Here is a 20270-nt window from a genome sequence, read left to right as displayed (position 1 = left end):
AGTTATGATATTATGGAAAATCAGGCATATGCTCTTATTAAGTCCTTGAAAGATTTTAGAGTTTATATTTTGCATTCAAAGATAATTGCATATGTACCCTCTGTTGCAATTAAAGATGTCTTGACACAAACTGATGTTGATGGAAGAAGGGAAAAATGGATTGCAAAAATGATAGAATTCAATATAGAACTGAAGCCCACAAAGCTAGTCAGAGGTTAGGGGCTTGCCAAATTATTTGCTAAAGAAAATTGCAGGTCTTTGGATATTGATTTCCTATGCACAATGGCAGAAAATGGTTTGGTAGAGGAAGAGGAAACAACTGAACCAGTGAAAGAAAAAGCAACTGAAACAAAGGGAAAGTAGTCAGTGGCCAAGAGTCTAGCTTCTTGTAATTGGTATGTTGAAATAATTAATTTCTTGCTAAAGCTAGAAATCCCTTCAGGATTTACTCAAAGTCAAGCTAGAACTTTAAAACTTAGAGCAGAAAAATATTGCATTATGGAAAATCTTCTCTACTGGAGGGATCCTACTGGAATATTTTTGAGGTGTCTAGACAAAGAACAATCAAAAGAAGTTATGCAACAGTTTCATAATAGCATGTGTGGAGGGCACCATTATTGGAAAACTACAACCCATAAAATTCTTAGAGTTGGGTACCATTGGCCCACTTTATTTTCTGATGTGTTTTTTTTTGTTAAATCTTGTGACAGGTGCCAAAGATTTGAAGGAAAGCAGTAGTTGAAGTCCCTACCCTTAAAACCAATAGTTGCAAAAGGACCTTTTCAACAGTGGGATTTGGATTTCATTGGAGAAATCAATCCACATTCCAGTGGCCAGCACAGGTGGATATTACTAGCCACTGACTATTTCACTAAGTGGATTGAAGTAGTCCCTACAAGGAAGGCTGATCATAATGTGGTCATGAAGTTTTTGACAGAGAATATATTCAGCAGATTTGGTTGTCCACATAAAATAATTACAGATAATGCAGCAGATTTCAGGGTAGAAGAATTGGTGGAAATGTGTGATTCAATGGGCATTAAACTTGTTCATTCCACCTCTTATTATCCACAGGGAAATGGTGTAGTAGAATCCTATAATAAAAGTTTGATCAGGACAATTAAAAAGATGTTAGAGGAAAATAAGAAGAATTGGGATTCAAAGCTCAAGTATGCACTGTGGGCTGACAGAGTGACCATAAAGAAATCCATAGGTAGTTCTCCATTCAAGCTGGTGTATGGCACTGAGGTTATATTTCCAATTCAGTTAACTCTCCCTGTGGCAAAATTCCTTCAAGAAGAGCAGGATGAGGAAGAATGCATGGCAAAGAGGATCACTGATTTAGTAGAGTTACATCATATTAGAGAACAGTTGGTTGAAAAGGCTGCAGCACATCAACAAAAGATCAAGGAAGCCTTTGACAGAAAGGCAAAAGAAAACAATTTTCAGGTTAGTGACTTGGTTTTGAAGTGGAATGCATTGAAAGAGAAGAAAGGAAATCATGGGAAATTTGATGCCTCTAGACAGGGCCTTTCATCATTTCACAGATTCAAGGGAACATAACCTTCATACTGAAAAGTATGGGGGGGGAGACAGTTTTTGATGGCCCAGTTAATGGACGGTTTTTGAAAGTTTATGTTGTTTAAGGTCTTTGGCCTTAAAATTTGTAAATATTTTGTTCTTATCAATTTTGTGCAGGCAAAGTAGACTCCATGCCCAATGGAACACTAGGAATTTTGATTAATTGGTTTTCAAATTGAAAGGCATTGATCTGCAAGTTCTTGAGACCTCGCAGGGAGGATCTCATCCCCAAAAGGAGACAGTGTTAGCTCTGCTACAGTTTACAGCCTTTAATGGATTAAATTAGGTCAAACAGTGTTGGTTTGGGTTGCAAACGGTTTGCAGCTGTCTTTTGAATCTTTCCTCTTTCATTCTTATGATGCCCTTATAGCTCCCGATGTCTCTGTTTCTTCATTCCCTTTCACTCCCCTTATTCTTCCCAACTTCATTATTTGAGTTTACCTTCACAAACCACATAAAATCCTTGATAATGTTGCCTTTTCCCTTATCACTCCGCTTGTACTCTTATGGCTCCCCATTCCTTCGTTTTTACTCAAAACCCTACCTAAACCCTTTATTTTACTCACCTCGGGTATTTTGCATTTTAACATCATTAAAACTCGACAACCCTTTATAAACCTTATTAACCTATGCTTTTGTTTTACCCCGTGCACATAATAAAATCATAATCCTAAGCTTTAATAAAGCTCAGGCCTGCGGCTTTCACCTGTCATATCACATCCGCTAACGTACGATTAAATCCCACCTTCCGATCGTACCGACCTCATCATCTGACGCTTTTCGCTTTCCCCTCCCTGTGAACTTGCATGCCCGTTAGGCAGCGGGGAAAGCGGTTTCCCCGCCATCCCATCAGACAAGCGTCACATTTTCATTCCATCGCACCACCTCGTACGAATGCCACTGCACCCGATAAGTGGTGCGGGGAAATCGCCCGCCCGCTATACTGCCGAAACCCCACTCGTTATTAATTGTGAATATTTTGCCCCTAATCACCGTCAGATCTGCTCGACGGCGATCCAACGGTCCTCATTAACCCCGGTCGTCCACCTCCTGATGGCTCCTCCCAATCTATTGATCTCTGTCGTTTATCTATGGATCTGATGGTTGAGATTGATTCTTCTGCTCAGCCTGATCCCGCCATACTACCTATATCACTCCAAACTAATCTCTGTTGCCGAAAAAGGGAGGAGGCGATGATCCAACAACCTGAGCATTAAAGCCCTCAGCTACTGTAGTCAACCCAGTGTACCTCCAAAGGACAAAAAGGACCACATTGAGCAGATAAATGACTGCAGCAGTTATTGAAAGTCATGCAGATAACACGTCACCTATTCAAAGAGTACACCACAGTACAGAAAGAGCCATTTTGTTCATTAAAACATTCAGATTGTAGCAGAAGACCCATATCTAACTATAAATGCGGTTGGTGGTCAATTAAGACACCTCCACGCATAGCATAGCTGAGATTTTTTGAGAACAAACTCTATATATACCCAAAAAAAGATGTAATCAGATTGATGAGTGTTGGTTATTCTGTTGTAAGCTTCAACTTCTGGAGACTGTAACTACTGTGAGACCTGCAGCTTCTGGTCTTCATTTTTAGCTAATACAAGCTTCTTTTGTTGTCAATTGCTCACTTTCCACTTCTTCTTCTTGTTCTAGGATGTGCCTGCTATGTATTTATTCATGTGCTGTTGATGTTTAGCATTAGAGGGGCTATCATCCCACCTCTATGTTTGAATTTAGCATGTATCGTTGATTTTATATGCAGGTTTTTGTTGTTTTAATGCCAGAGATCTATCATCCTATCTGTGCATTAGAGAATAGATTTACAGACCTCTTAGCTAGTTGCAGCTGGCCATCATAAGGTCTTGTGCACCTGCTGGTGTGATTAGCATTCTCCATCATCACATTTTATTTAAAACTGTGAGTAATTGGTGGTTAAAATCCTTGTAGTCTGGGGGTTTTCACCCATGTCTAGGGTTAAGCATAGAAGAAGTGGTTATCTGGCTTGAATATGCAGCATTTCTTTCATTCATCCACCATTTATCCAACTTTTTGTTGAGTTTGTAATGTTCCTGAGCATCTCTGATATACAACCTAGGAGAGTTTTTTGGGGTGATAATTGTGTAGCCATGCTGCTCATTCCATGGTTCCATTCTGGACATGTTCTTTCGGAATGGTGTTCACGATGAAACGAGCAATATGAATCTGTCACGAGCTTGTCAAGGTTTATCACTAGGTTGAAGCTCTGCGTAGATTTGGTCGGTTGGCTACTATTGCTGCTTGAAGCTATATTATTCTTCGGTGGGTACCTAGAAGGCCTACTACTCATGGTTGTATCATTCGTCCATTGTTTAATCTTAGCAACTTCGGTGGTTAGTGACTTGATGAGACGAGTAAGGATCTGAATGTCACTTGATTCCTTTTACTTAGCCTTACTGACAGAGGTTTGAGTTTTCTTTCTCATGTCCTTGGAGTCCTTAGTGGATTTTTTTGTCTATAATGACTCTAATAGTGCACATGTATTTCTCTATGGCAATACCCTCTTCACAATTTTCTATCAATGTTGGTTTCATGGCTCGCTTGACGAACTGTGCAATATTGGTCGACATTGTAGAAGTGTAGTAGTCAGCATAAATGGAGCCATGAGGTTTAGCATCGACCGAGAACTTGTTCAAGATGTAGTTAAATCTTTGGTTGAAATATTTAATATTTTTTTTTTCTTCTCCATCTTGAGACTACCCAACTCCTCCATTAACATGGAATTAGTCTTGTCTTCAGCAAAATTTTTAAGAAAGATCCTTTGGAACACCCCCCAGTTTTGGATGGAGTTTGGAGGAAGGTTGTGGTGCTATACATTTGTTGTTCCATCTAAGGTACATGGAAACAATCTACATGAAACGTCATCATAACATACCTCGAGTGTCTATAGATGTAGGTAGAGTGTGTCTAAGTGATCTTCTACCTTCAATATCTTTGCAAGGTCATATTTTGTTAAAATCTTCTCTACGTGTCTAAATATCTTGTGCAGGACATTCAGAAGTGCCAATGGGCCCTAAGTCATACATTCTATATTTTTTTCTTCCATGTTGTCCTATTTGTCGTCCTCATCCTCCTCTTCTGAATATGATGATTCTTCCTCTGAATCTATTGGTTCTTCTTCCCCTTCTCCTCCTCCTTCTATTCCTTCCCCTCCGCCTCCTCCACCTCTACTTGAGCCTGAGAGTAAGAGGTTTCCTTATTCATCCTTTTGAAAGAGTGGGGGTTCCTTTTCTTTCTCCACATCTTCTGCCAACTCCTCAAGAGTGGCGAAGATATCTTCTTCAACTGATGAAATTACTACTCTTGTCGGGGTAGTCTTGTCCTTCTTTTGAGAGTATGGAAGAGTGTACACTCCGAGATTCAGCCCAACAAATTTTGCAAATTGACGGGTGATGGGATGGACAAATCGAATTTCAAAATTACTAACTTCAGAATTTCGTGTAGAGGAGAGGGAGTTAATGTTAATGCCTTGACCAACTAATGGATGAGTGGGGTCAGTGGGACATTCAACCTTAAACTAGTGGCGACCCTCCTTCTAGCACTAGAAATGTTGACGGTGCTGTATCCACCTACATTCAAGGTATCTCCCTGATATGAAGTCCCAATTAGACCTCACACTATTTGGTGTAAGAGTCCCATATGGTATGATGTCCCCGTTTCCATTTACTTAGAGATTTTCCTTAACTCTTGTTGTTAAGAATATGAGAGTGTTACTCTGGTGTCTTCAAAAAGTGAGGTGTGTGTGTATTGTAACTATGTCTAGGTTCTCTTATTGCAAAGGGGGGAGAGTCAAGTGAGCCTCTAAGTGAGAGGTAATCGTACCACCCAAGAAGAGACATGCGAACCAGAAAGGTATGTCCAAAATCTAGCAGAATAGTCCATAGTGGATGCAACAGTCATTAAAACCGAAGTGAAAGGGGAGACCCATCCACCATCTAGCAGAGTCATCCACAATGAATGTGACAGTCGTTATAACCAGTAAACAAGGAAGGTTTGTCTAGTATCTCGCAGAGTAGTCTACAAGGATGAGACAATAGTGATAACCAATACAACACATTCCCAACAAGGTAAGTACCAAAATAATCAAAATAGTTCAACTATATTAGTACATGTGAAACAAACATGAATTACAAATGCCGAAATAATAGTCTTACAAACATCTACAAAACATGCATGAAAATATGTTGGTCTTAACAGACTTCTATATTAAACAAAAGTTGCAAGACACATATGTACACCATACATCACTAGCCCAAATAGTGGGACATTGGAGCCACTCCTCACTCCTCAAAGAACTATCAAAAAACTCTCAATGTTTTGTGCGAGGAGCCAAGGTGAAATGTTCTTGCTTATACAATGGGAGGGGTATATATAACCAAGGGTGATGCTTGACCCTTGTGAGTCTTGGACTACCCTCATTACTGTTCAACTTTCTATGACTTTTCAAATAACATGACTCTTCATATTCAAATGTTTCCTTTGGAATTTCACTTTACATTACATTTTATTTACAATAGATATGGACCATAATAGTGATGTGGCCTTTGACAGCTCATGACACAGCTTGACATGACATTGCTGACATGGACTAGCTTGTTGTGGCGGCAATGTCAAGTTTTTGTTGCTACTGAGTGATGGATGTGTTCTTGGATGTTATTTATTTTCTCCTATGAATGACTTGATGTTTTGAGGTCTTCAATGATCTTTGGTCTTAAAATATTGTTACATGCATGTGTTCCCTTTTCTTTCTCTTGATGAGCTTCTTTCGTCCATCCAGTTGAAAGTGAGTCTCTTAATATGTTCACTTCTTCTTCATCTCCTTTATCATATCACCATGATCTAACAGTGTACTTGTTCGTGCAATTTAATCATGATAGGACGACATCAAATCCAAAACCTTCTAGTGTAAGATGATGCATTGTTATCCATGTACTGGGTCCGAGACGGATGACTGGATGGGAAGAGGGTTGAGAAATTGTACATTGTGCAGTTCCATGTGACAGGGAGGGACACTGGTCACTGATACTACACAGAGTGCAGCTCAGACTTGACTGAGGAACTCCAGAGCATAGTCTTCACTACCATGAAAAATTGCATAGAGGCCACTGGGAGGTGGGATTGTGTAGTTGAGACAATCAGTGGCAGCTGCAAGGTGAGACCCTGGGAGGCAGGTCTGTACAATTTTCTGATGGAAGATAGGACTGGGTAGCAAAGGGACCAGAGAGGAAATTTCTACGCAGTTTCTAGGATCAGTGAGTCCCAACAGAGGGAGGACACTCAAGGGATACCTCTATGTAGTTCTAGGAGTCAAAGAAATCTTAGGTCTCTGTGCATTGTGGGGTTCAAGCAGTTGGGGGGAGGCTTGATGGTTGATCCTGAGAAATGTGCAATTGAGGTCTGGCTTGAGGAAACTTCTAAGCAATTGTATGAAGGAAGGCAAGTTGCTCACCTCTGGTATTGAACAGTGAAATTGTTCTAACGGATAGTATCTGAGCACTACATAGTTCCAGGTAGCAGAGCAACATCATTGAGGGCTGAAACTATGAAGCGCAGCTCAGTTGGGGTCTAGTGAAAGAGATTTGTCTGGTCGAAATATTATTGTGAAAATGGCTAAGTGTGAGAGGCAAGTGAATCTATGAGGAAACTTGATATTGTGGTCACACACTTAGCATACTTTCATGACATGAAAACATAGACCACCAGGAAAACATGACAAGGCGTCACCCTCAGTGAGATTTCTAGACCTAAAAGTAACAAGTGCAAGACTCGAGATATAAATTAGGAAGATCGTGATGACACTTGTGCGACAGTACTTGAAATTTTATGTATGAGTGTTTCTGATGTTTACATTGCTAGGACAACTTAAACACACAAAGACAAACCTTTGAAATCATTAGAATAGGACTGCAAGCATGACAAAGCAATCAATATTCCAAAAGACGATAGTTGGTCAATCAAGCAAAAGGAATGAAAAGGCTATGAGGGAGCTCACGAAATGAGCTTGAGTGTTTGCAATCATAAAGGAAAAACCAAGGAAGGCTCCAAAATTTGAACCAAAATTTTGGAGGGTATTGTAGCTGCTACAAAAAATTCTTAACCAACCTCCAACCTTACCCCTTCTATTAGAAGAAAAATGAAACAAACCTCAAAATATTATTGTGAATTCATCTTCCTCTATATTGTCTTTCTTAGCAAGCATCAAGAAAAATAGGAACTCACTTCTAGAAAATGGGCTTGCTATGTAAGATTCTTCAAGGAAATCATTGATTGGTGGTGAGCACCAGTATTGCAGCAAGAATGCTGCAACTCTTGGGCTTCCAACTTTACTTTTATCAAGCCAATAGTTCGTAACAAACCTGGAAGCGTCTGTGCTATATGCACAAGTAGTAGTTCTCATTGCAGGTTGTCACTTGGTCAGCCGGCACAAGATCACTAGGAGCTCAAGCCAACTTCTATAGATTTCAGAAGAAGCTCTATGTGTGATGAAAGGAAATAAATACTACTCTATAGATTCTATTCTAACTATAGAAAGGAGAAAGACTGGAATGTAAAGCAAAACCTAGTAAAGCCTAATTAACAAGCCAATTCTACTTCTGCTAGAAACACTATGAAAACCATGAAAGAAATGCCATTACCTACTCAAGGAATTAAATAACATCTAACCATGCTATTTCTGGAAGTAAATAAGAAACATATTTTTGGATTTTTATGTGTTTTTATGTGAAATTAATCATGCATCTAATTTATTGTGTGTGTGGCAGCAAATAAGTGGCGTTAGAGGGCGGTTTTGGAGCTTGGAGGGACGTAGGATGGTGTGGATGGGTCCTAAGCGGTCTTAGGTGGCCTTCTGGAGGCTTTTCCCACACTCAGACTTCAAAAGAAATCCTACAGGAAAAACTGCAGGAGGACACAGGGAAACTACAAGAGGAAAACAGGAAAACTACAGGAGGCCTACAAGAGGAGGCCGAGAGAAATTTTTGCTCTTTTGAGGGTGTGAGAGTGGGTGGAAAAGGTGGATGAAGGTTGGGATGAGGTGTTAGGGCACCCAAGGTCTACCATGAACCACCAAGAGAGAGAAAGATGATTGGGTTTGCTCAAGGAGAGAGGAAGAAGTTCCTTGGGAAATAAAGGAACTAGGGCAGAATTGAGGTGAGGTTTGGGAGACCTATAGGGCATGGGTCAGATAGAGGGTGTGATTGCTGGTAAGATGGCCTACTTTTGGAAGAGGTGTATTTCATATAAAATGACAGTCAACCAAGAAAATCAAGCAGCAAATGAAATTAGTGCATCCTACGAAAATAGAGTTTTGCATAAAAATGGTCTAAACTATAATGTATGAAAGGAAATTCTAAGAAATGATGTAAGAAAGGAAAGAATAAAATAGGACTATTGAAAATAAAGAAGTGAACATGATAAAGGAGATCTAAAGCAAAGCAAAATTGGACTATCAACCTACTAAAGAGTTGAAAACACTAGAAGTCCTAGGAATGAGGAAAATTTGTGTTTTTGGGGCAGAAAGAGAGTCTTTACCTCAAATCATGGTCCCAGAGGGAGGAATAGAGGCCAAGACACTATTTCTAGCCTTTTGAATCATTTTTGGTCACTCCTTAACCTGCTACAAAAATAACAAATGGAAGCAAACTACTAAATCATCAAAAGCAACCTATTCTTAACCATAAGGAAAATACATCTAACAGCAAACTAATATACCAACTGAAGTAAAGCATAAAATACAAGTAAAGAGAAGCTTGAATTCTTGTATTGGGCCCTAACCCAAGAGCTTCAGCCCTTTGAGGTAACTCAGTGCTAGCTAAAAAGGGATTCCATCTTCATTATCAAAAAAATACCAAGATTACATAAAACTGTCACAAAATAATAAGCTCGAAATTTGAGCAGAGTTTACACAAGCAAAAAATATCCGACCCCAGTGAGACCCTAGGCCTCTCTACTTATACATCTAAAGCTACCAACAACTTCCTTAAAATCAGGGAGGCTTGGCTGCTAAAACTTGAGATAACTCTCAATCATCTTCCACTTGCTTGGCTGCCTTCTTGTGCATGATTCGGCTACTTATACTCTAAGTTGAATGAAGGGGAATTCGAAGTGAGGAGAAGTAAATGAGGGGGATTCCCTCCTATAAGTACTCTCCTATGTATACTTCAAGTTATTGCTGCAGTTTGGCCACTAGATCATTGAATTTGATCTCAAAATCCATCAATAATCTGCATTAAATACATGTTAGACCACATGGCATAATAACTAACTCAACTCACCCTATAAGCATAAATATAATCATAAAATCATAAAATAAGCTAAGAGAAGGGTTGATTTGACTAGGTTAGTGGTGGGCTCCAGTATTGTAGCAATAATTCTACAACTCCTGGAGCTTCCTTCTCTAATTTTATCAACCCGGTAGTTCGTAACAAACTTGGAAGCGACGGTGCTGTATGCACAAGTGCTAGCTCTTGTCGCAGCTGTCACTTGGTCAGCTGGCACAAGTCCGCTAGGGCTCAAGCCAACTTCTATATGCTCTCAGAAGAAGCTTTTTAAGTGATGAACGAAAGCTATCTCAAAGGAAATTAACCCACTTTGCAATAATGAACTGAAAGCCAACAAAACATGGAAACCCTAGTAAACCCTAATTTGACCAGCTTAATCCTTACGATGTAATGGTGGGAATGAAAATTCTAAAAATGATGCCATTACTTCTAGTGAGATGAGATGCATGAGTCTAAATACTTTCATCTGAAGAGAACATGTTTTCGTATTTTTGCTCAAGTTGTTAGAGTTATTATGACTGTGCTTCTTATTGGGTCTTGACCGTGCAGGGGTAGATCAAGGGGAGGAAGGCTTGGAAAAGGTCAGGAAGGCTCAAAGAGGGTCTAAGGGATCCCTAGCATCATTCCACAGAAGTTCACAAGGTTCAGATGCCTTGCAACCGTGTTTGCAAGCTTCTACAGGATGTCTGCAGGGGATTCTACAGGAAGTTCAGGATTTCTACAGGAAGTCTGCTAACTTCTACAGGATGTTCTGCAACAGGATTTTTGGGTGATGGATGGGTGAATGAGCTGTATGGGTAGATAGGGAGGATGAGAGGGGAGCTTGTGATGGATTATGGACAGAGAGATGAGATGGAGAGGGGGTGTGTAAAGCTGGTTGATCTAGAGGAGGTTAGAGGCAATGGAAGGTCGAAAAGATAAAACAACGTGGATGATAGAAGAGTTGGGAGGAAAATGATCAAACTGGGAGGTAAGTAGATGGCTTAGGCATGGCTCAGAAGGATAAGGGAATGATAGAGTGGTGCTGCACAGTGTAAATGAAACAAATCACCCGTATCTTGCACAAAACCGAAATGTCATCAACCTACTCTAACTATTTTATTAGAAACCAAAGAACAACAATGTAGTTTAGAGAGAAATCGTGCCTGGTGCTGAAAAAAAGAGTTATTGCTCAAGATCTAAATGCATGGACACTTCTACCAATGGAAATATTACTTTAAAGCTTGCATGAACATGTAAAACTGCATTTTTTGGTGGTTGGCACGGTCTACACTCCCAATCTCTAAACAGAGGTGGAAGTGAGTGTACAATCAACCTTTTCTTGGAACTCTGATGAATTCTAATCCTCCTACTCTAATCTAAACTGCTGAAAGCACTTTATCCATAAAACTAACCTACTTAATCACATCAAGAAATTCGAATCAGCAAACTGTGTTCCCAAGTGCAAGTAGAGGACAAGAAATATAATGCTGAAAGAAAGACAAGTACAATACAAAGAAAGGAGGCCTATTGCTCTCAGGTTGGGCCCAAACCTGAGAGCTATAGCTCCTCTAAGAACTCAGAATTGAACTCAAATCTGCCTGCCTTTTATTAAAAGATCATAGTCAAAAGTATAACAACATGCCAAAAATGGCTTACAAAGAGCAAAACAGAGCTGTAGCTCGTACTTCAGAATTTGCAACAAAGGTTCAAAAGTTCCCATCGAAGGCTACAGCCTCAATATTTATACATTATGAGGGCCAAGCTGGCCTCCTAAATTAGTGGGGCTTGGCTATCCAACTAAAAGTAAACTGTTGTTCCTTTAGAATCCGTTGGCTGCCTTCTAGCTCGGTGGTGATAGCTGTTGGAGCTCGGAGTTGGGGTGGAGATCACGAGGAAGGTCATTCAAGGCTGTGGACATCTTCCTGTAGAAGACTTAATCTGTGATGAAATCATGCCCATCCCTTGGAGAGGATGAGTATTCTTGGAGGAGGTGCTGGCTTTCTACAGGAAGGTGCAAACTTTCTACAGGAAGTTCTGTATTTCTACAGGAAACTTCCTGTAGAAGTTCGGGACGGTCCATAATTCATTATATGAGGAGATCTAACGACCAAGGTCCGGTATGGACGCATGCAAGCTGCCAGTTTCGCCCTCACACACTATTGTCACCTCCTTCTACCACCGCTGTCGACATGCAATGAAGATACCTGCACCATCAAAGCAGATCATTGAGTTATCAAGAGAAAGCAATTTTTTAAAATGAAAAAACGCCGAGATGCCATACCATATCCATCCTAGCTATCCATGAGATCATTAGAGCATGATCGTGGGGCCACCATCTTCACTGTGCAGCATGCACCCGAGGAGGAAAAACTGCTACAGGACATCCTGCAGGAGTCCCGTAGCAGTTAAGCCAACTAGAGTGCACACCATTCCACCACCTGCAACATGCAAATATCATGCGGGCACATGCAGCCGAAGCATAAAATTCATCGTCAGTGGCCTGTAAAGAGGAACCTCTGAACCTGTGCAATCACGCAACAGCAAACAAATCGACTCATCATCGTCCAAAAGCCTGAAGAATCGTGTCGCAGGCACATAGGTAAGTGCCTCGACCCTTTCTTCTGTCGAATTGCATGAATTTTACTTTGAAAATGTTTGCGAAGTGTGAAGTGAATGGGTTGAGCGGTCGTATGGCCATTCGACTGGCCACGTCGACCAGTCAGTGGTCTAGTCGGATGTTTGAATGGTGGTTGTGGCAAAAAGGAATGGGCAGTGCACACGTGAGAGCCATCCAGTCGGGAAAAACGAGTTTTAACAGAAGTGACGGCGACGGATCTGCGGGGAATGATGCGGCAGTAAGGGAACTCGCAGATGAATGATGGAGTGACGTCGTCCAACGGTCCGGTAGGGACAACTCACCCCCGCGCCACGGATTCTGCCGAATTCAAATCTAATCGGCTAGATTGCCACCCCACACATTTATCATTCACCATTTGAAAGTCGAGTGATCATTCGGATCCCTCTGCAGCTCGACACTCGAAGTCTTTGGCCGTTCGAACGCCTGTTAAGCAGCACAGAGAGCGCAGACCCACTGCAGTATCCTTTGGAATTCGCGTGCTGCTTCTACAGGAAAGCTGTTTCTACAGGAAATTGGGTTCATCACGTCAAAAAGTGGCGGATTAACAAGGTAAGCCTGAACCTTCCATGTAATTGGTTTCGAGGGTGGCAGAGTCGACGTTCTACAGTCTAGTCGTGAAAAAATTGCAAGTATTGTTTGCTGTTGCATGAATTTTCGTCCTACAGGATGTGAGTTATAGTTAAGCCGTGTTAAGGTCATCGGGAGATAATTTTTGTGAATTGTATGCGTGGCAGAGGCGTAATTCTACGCTCTGTCCCAGTAAGCCAATTTTCTTCCGCACTCACCACCTCCAGTTAACGCAGCGGTTTTTCACCATGTCGGGTGGGTTCATCAGAAGGGAACCAACCGACTCCACAAAGCTAAGAGAAAATCCTGACGTGGTGGAGCTGTTCACGCAAGCGCAATGGATATCATTCTGTGACAAATTGCAGGGCTATGACGACGAGGTGGTAGAGGAGTTTTTGCAAGCTTTGAGGCCGAAATCCAAAACATTGGCCACCGTCAAATTCAGGGGTTTGAGTCTCAGACTCACCCCACAATTTATCAGCCAAGTTATTGAGCTCCCAATGGGGTTACCATGGGATAAAGAAGAAAGAAAATTGGGCCAACAGGCTAAGAAAGACTTCTTTCCACCAGAGGAGGAATTCTCAGAAGATAAAAATGGGGTTCGTAGAACCAGTTTACTGCCACTGTGGAGTGAAGTTAGCCTTCAGATTATGAAGTACATCACCTGCGAAGGCCATTTTAGCATTGTATATGGGTACCATTTTCGGTTACTCACAGAATTAAGGCACCAAATGGACCTACCTGTAGAAAAAAAACTCAGTCTCCCCTACTTTCTACTACAGTCTCTGATTGAGTGTGCCACCAAGTTGAAAGAAGGCACACCAGACCAGGTAGCCCACCATGGACTCATCAAACTCCTCGTGGAGGATGCGCTCCACACATACAAGGTTCCTCTCTCATGGGAAGCCTTCAGAAATTTGACCAAGGATGGTGATATAAAGATGCTGACCGAAGAGCTCGGTTCATCTAGCAGTGAGGAGAAAGAGTCAGTGCCCACAGGGAAGAAAGAAAAAGGCCAGAAGACCACGACCACAGAGCAGAAGAAAGAGAAAAAGAAGAAACAAGAGAAAAAGGGTGCCAGAGAGAAGGATGACACACCCATGTTGATAACCAGAGAGAAAAGATTGCAAAGCAGAGTGGACAAGGCTGAGAAGGTCCACATCAGAAAAAGTGCCTCGACAGCAACCGCAACCAAGTCAAAAAGTAAAACTCATGCAGCAAAACAAACCAAAGCGGTGACACCTGTTTCTACAGGAAAACCGAAACCGGCTTCTACAGGAAGCCCGAAATCAGCTGAAAAAGGGCCTTCTACAGGAAGCCCGAAATGAACTAAAACAGGGTCTTCTACAGGAAGCCCTGAAAAAGTGAAACCCAAGGAGAAGAAAGCTAAAATTCTTGCAAGGGAGGCAGCAGCTATGCTGGCTGCCCTCAGCACACCTCCTAAGCCAAAGGAGAAGAGAAAGAGGGAGACCCCTCTATATTTTAAAGCTAGGAGAAGTGTGAGAATAAAGACGGGCAAGCCACAGCCTCCGTCCAGCAGCCCAATCATTATCGAAGATGCCCCTACTTCGCCCAAGGAGAGGTCCCCCTCGAGGATATCAGTCACCTATGAGAGGGAGAGCCCGAAGAAAACTACTTGGAAAGAAAGGTTAGACCAATTGACTACAAAAGCTTGGCTACAGGATGCTGAGGATTCTCTACAGGAAACCTTAGCCAGGCTTAAAGAAACTGAGAGAATGGAAGGAGAAGCACCCTCATCACCACCGAGGGAGGGCGAAGTAGAGCCACCAAAAGAAGTGGAGAAAGAGCATATACCAGAGCCCAGCCCTCAGCCAAGTATGAGTTCATATTACAACTTTTTAGAGGATGGCAAAATTATACCTCAGAAATTTACTGTGCCACTGTTTTTTGCATTGGAGGAAGAAAGAGTCTGTACACACACGTGGATGAAAATAGCCAAGTCAAAGGGTGTGGCGGACATAGGTCCCTTGCAGGAGCAGCTCAAGGAGGCCATAAGTGAATTATCCATGGCTAAACACGTGGCAAATTGCCAACGAGTGTTCCTACATGAGGAAAACCAAAAGCTGAGATTGTAGCTACAGGAGCTGAGGACAGGGACAGCTACACCCTCCAATGACACCACAGCAGAGCAACAAGGCAAAAAGGAACTGCACACCAGTCTTGGGGAGCCAACCACACATCTACAGGAAGCAGAACAACAAGCACAAATTGAGGTGCAAGCTCTCAGACAACAGCTGCAACAGAAAGAGGCACAATTGGCCTGCATGGCCAGTTGGGCCATGGATGCTATCCAATGCAGACAGCCGGCCAAATCCTATGGTCTGTACTTGAAATACCAATGGCTGCAGTTTCAAATCAATACCTTGGCACAAAGAGGTATCTCTCAGCTCCAAGACCCGCAGCAATTCACTGAAGTATGCAGTACTAGTTCATCAGAGGATAAGGCCAAATTAGCGGAGTTCTACCTCCATAATCTGGCCCTTTCTAATGTAGTTTCATGGGATCTCAATACGGCCTTGGGAGATATGCAATTAATGGCATTTGCCTCATGGCTGAACCATGAGGACAAAAGAGTAGCAGAAGCCAAAGCGGTCATGAACCGAGAGCTGAATGAGCCATTGCTCATCAGACCAGAACCAGGGGATCTAGTTGCACTAATCTCGGCACACCAACATTTGTCCACTGACCCTCAAGCTTCATTGAGATATATGGATCAACAGGCCCAAGCCATAGCTCATTTTGAGGACATGGAGAGACTGTTAGGAGACAACGATGTCCAAGCATGCACTCGCAGATGGAATACATTGGCCCACAGTCTGAAAATCTGAGAGTATCATACCCCAATTCGGATGAGGGAAGCTCTGGTACGGGTGGCCCTCTATAAGAAATCCATGCAAAACCTCCAGGTTAGCTGGATTGGCCTTAAGCTAAGCCCACCACTACTGCTAGGATTGATGGAAGGCAGCACAGAGAAAGATGATAATGAACAGTGGGAAGAGGTGAAGAGAAGGGCTGGGTTCCATATCAGCAAGGAGGACATTACTACAGAGGCTTGGGATGTAAGTGTGGCAGTAAAGGCAATGAAGGATGAAGAGCTGGACTAGTTGCTCAAGGATGAGCAAATATTTTAGCTGGGGGGTGATGATGAGCCCCAAATTTTGGTAACATTTTGGGCTCATTTGGCCTACTTCCCTTGCTCAACCCTTCACTTTTTATCACTTATGCATCATTTCTTAGTATATTCATGTTATTTGTAGGAAGGAGGGTAGTCATTATGCCTATGTGGCTAATACATGTTTATTTCAGGTTCTTTTGACATTAAATGGAGCAAAACCACGCAGATGAAGGCAAGGAGACAGCCAAGGTGGCATTGTGGTTTTGTAGGAAGGTTGTCCACAGCATTCCTACAAAACTGCAATGCCACCTTGGTTGTCTCCTTGCCTTCATCTGCGTGGTTTTGCTCCATTTAATGTCAAAAAAACCTGAAATAAACATGTATTAGCCACATAGGCATAATGACTGCCCTCCTTCCTAAAAGTGAAGGGTTGAGTAAGGTAAGTAGGCCAAATGAGCCCAAAATGTTACCAAAATTTGGGGCTTATCAGTTAGGAGGTAAAATGAGCCCATATAATTACCCATTTATGAGGCTCCTCATCGCCCCCTATTGAAGGTGTTGCTCATCCTCTGAGCAACCTAGTCAATCTCTTCATCTTTTATGGCCCTAGTGGCCTCCCTATCATTCTAGGCTTCTGATGTGGTCTGCTCATGTTCTCCATAAAATCCTGATGTTCTATCTATGTCCTTCCATTGCTCCTTCTCTTCTTCTTCTCTTTTGCCTTCTAGCATGCCTAATAGGAGTGGAGGACTCAGTTTGAGGCCAATCCAGTTGACCTTCAGCCTTTGCATGGAGTTATTTTACATTGGCACACTTTTCAATGCCTCCCTTAGCCTCATTGGGGAATGGTATTATCTGATCTGCAAGTTGTGGGGTAGGGTGTTCCATCTTCTCATGCATGCATGCACACAGTGATCCCCAAGTAGCCTTTGCATATCTTCAAAGTGTGCAATGGCTTGTGCCTGATTGGATAGATATTTAGGGGCAATCTGAGGGTCATTGGCAAGAAAGTTTTGTGTGCTGATGAGTGCCATAGGACCTGATGGCTCAGCTCTTATCATTAATGGTTCATTCTACTCTTTTATCAACAATATTTTCATTTCTACTGCCCTCAATTCTTCATGGTTCATCCATGACGCCATGGCCATTAATTGCAGATCCCCTAGATTGGCGTTGGGGTCCCACACATTCATGTCTGTGAGGGTCATGTTGTGTAGGTAGAACTCTGCCATCTTTGCTTTATCCTCTAAGGTTCTTTGGTCACACAAATCCATGAACTACCTGTAGTCTTGGAAAGGCATTGTGCCTCTTTGTGCCAAAGTTTTTATTTTGAATTGAAGCCATTGATCCTTCAGCTAGAGGCCATAAGATTTGACTGGTGTTTTGCATTATAATGCTTCCATGGATAAGTTGGCCATGTATTCCAGCTGAGTCTCTTTCTCTTGCAACTACCTCCTTAGTAATTCATTCTCATTTTCATGGTGGCTTCTTGTAATGGCTTCTCTGTCTCTGAGAGCACTTAATTCTCTACCCATTTCCCTAAGTTTGTTTTCCATGTGGCCAATATCCTCAACTCCTTTGGACTTGGCTATCTGCATCCACCTATTTGTTCTCACTCTCTCTTTCTTCAATTTGAAAAATAGTGGAATTACAAATTTCTATGGGATTATCTTGCCTCCCTCAAGTAGATTATAATAGGAGGCAAGACTAGGCTAGGGGTCATGTTCTTGTATCTCTTGTGCTTCCTCTTTCATCTCTGGCTATCCCCTTATATTTTTCTCAAGCTTTTGGGTCTCCTGTAGTTAGGATAGTGTCTCCTGTAGGACTGTTTCAGCTTCCTATAGGTGTAGTTTTGGGTCCTGTAGTATTTCCTTTCCCTTCCATGTAGAAGATCTTTGAGTCCCCCTTTAATAGGTAATGGGTGTCTTGGAAGGAAATTCTTTCACCTTGGCAGATGGTGAATCTTCAATGGTAATGGGAACTTTTGAGGAGGGTTGAGGTTTTCCTGTTTTAATTCTTGAGCTCTTCCTTGCCCTGAAATACATGGAGGTTTTTATTTTCCTCTTCTACTTCTGCTTGATTAGCGTACTGAGGGTAGTGAGGGTAGTTGCTACTTCTCTTTCCAAAGTTTCAGGGGACTCTTCTCCTTGATCTACCCTTTCTGCCTCCTTTTCTCCCTCTTCTGTCTCTTTTTCTCTCTCTTCAACTTTTCCCTCCTCTGTTTCTTTTCTTTCCTCCTTCCTTTCTTGCTCTGCTATGTCACCACTAGCTTCATCTTCTCCTCCTTATTGTTCTTCCTCCTCACTGACAACAAGACTTACATCGTAGGTTAATGCCTTTATGTCATCCTCAGCTATCATATTTTGGAAAAATTCCCATGCTATAGAGAGTGTAAAGGTATGGAGGGATTCCCCTACTAGGATTTTGATTAATCCATGGTGAGCTAGCTACTATGAATTTCCTTCTTGTACCTTGGTGCTAGAGTCAATGAGGGATTGAAGGAGAAAGTAAGGGATACTGAGCTTTTGAGGTGTTGGGGTATCCATGCCATATCTCAAGTCATGGGGGATTCTGAAATGATATCCATAGACAATGTTGTGCCTCCCCTCACAAGAAATGTATTTGATCACTTGGTAGCTAACTTCATCCCAGGAATATCGTATACTAGCCCTCCTAATTCCATTTTTGTCTTCAATAGGGGTTTCATTATCTTGGAAAAATTTCTTCTTGGCAGCCAGGCCAATTGGTTTCTCATCTTTACTCCAAGGCAACCCAAGAGGATGGGTAGTGACCCTACTGATGAATTCAGGGGTTATTTCATTGGAGAGGCCTCTAATGGTTACTATAGCATGAGTTCTTGTGTGAGGGACCAAAGAGAGAGCAAATTCTTGGGAAATTTCATCATCAAACCATCTAAACTTCTCAAAGAAATTTATCCATTTTTCCCTTCTAAATATGTCCACCACTTGAGGATGTGCCTGGAGCCTAGTCAAGTTAGTGGGCTCTTTTCTCATAAACCCCCTCTATCATACTACTTGTACGTCTTTTGAAAAACCAAATATGGAGGTCGAGACAAAGAATTTTGAGAAAAACAGTGAAATAGAGGAGACTGTGTTTTTTATTTTAAAACAGAAATTCCTTTTATGTATTTTTACCCTCCTAAAGACTTATTTCATCCTCAAATTAAGACCACTTCCTTCATATATTGACATTCAATAGGGGGGATTCATGAACCTTACCTTTTTAGACTAAAATTCGTGCCAAAAATCGTGGTTTCTCCCTTCAAAATGACTCACTGCCCCTCCTGTAGAAGCCTACTGTCTCTCCTATAGATTTCCTGTAGGTGCTCCTGTAGAAAATTCTGAGAGGAAGAATATGGAGGAAATCGATGGAGGATGGTGGTTACGAGGCTGTTGGGTCACAAGAAGATTGTTGTGTCACTGAGATACGAGGAGAAAATGAAAAAAAGGTGGTGAGAATGCGTGGGGAGGAGTGCTCATTACCTTTTATGGATATTTTCAGTTGTGAGTGCTGAGATGGCAAGGTGTACATTGCCAAATTAGGACCGTTGGTCCCCACCTGCTTGGTCATCATGGCTGCTCCTTGTAATCATCCCTCATTATTGCATCGAAGTTAACTCTTCCTCCCACTACCTGTCCTTGGCGGCTTTTGCTTGAGTTGACTGTGCGCACATGTGGGTGACATCTCGGATAAGTGGAGTCAACTAAATGAAGGTGGCCAAGTTAACTGGCCACCTTTCCCTCGTTCAATCTCAACCATGTCATTGCCTTTGTATGACTCCTAATTACACAAATGCAAATAGAGGAGTGACTTAGTTACTTACCTGTGATCCGAGTGTATTTGTTGTGAGGTGTTGTGGCTTTCTCTATTGCATGCCTTCATTTTCCTTTATGCATGTTGTCTCTGCTTGCTGATGTGTTGTTGTGTGTTTTTGCAGGTTCTTCTTTGATAGAGCTGAGCTACATGTGCCTTTTCAACCTACATATGTGCACTCTTTTGTTGTTGGTGCTGGACTTCTATG

Source organism: Pinus tabuliformis, chromosome Q (assembly GCF_031772625.1).
Source record: "Pinus tabuliformis cultivar Carrire ecotype Pingquan chromosome Q, CPIR1, whole genome shotgun sequence".
Classification (NCBI taxonomy): Eukaryota; Viridiplantae; Streptophyta; class Pinopsida; order Pinales; family Pinaceae; genus Pinus; species Pinus tabuliformis.
The sequence above is the reverse complement of the archived record's forward strand: the minus strand, read 5'-3'. Positions refer to the sequence as shown.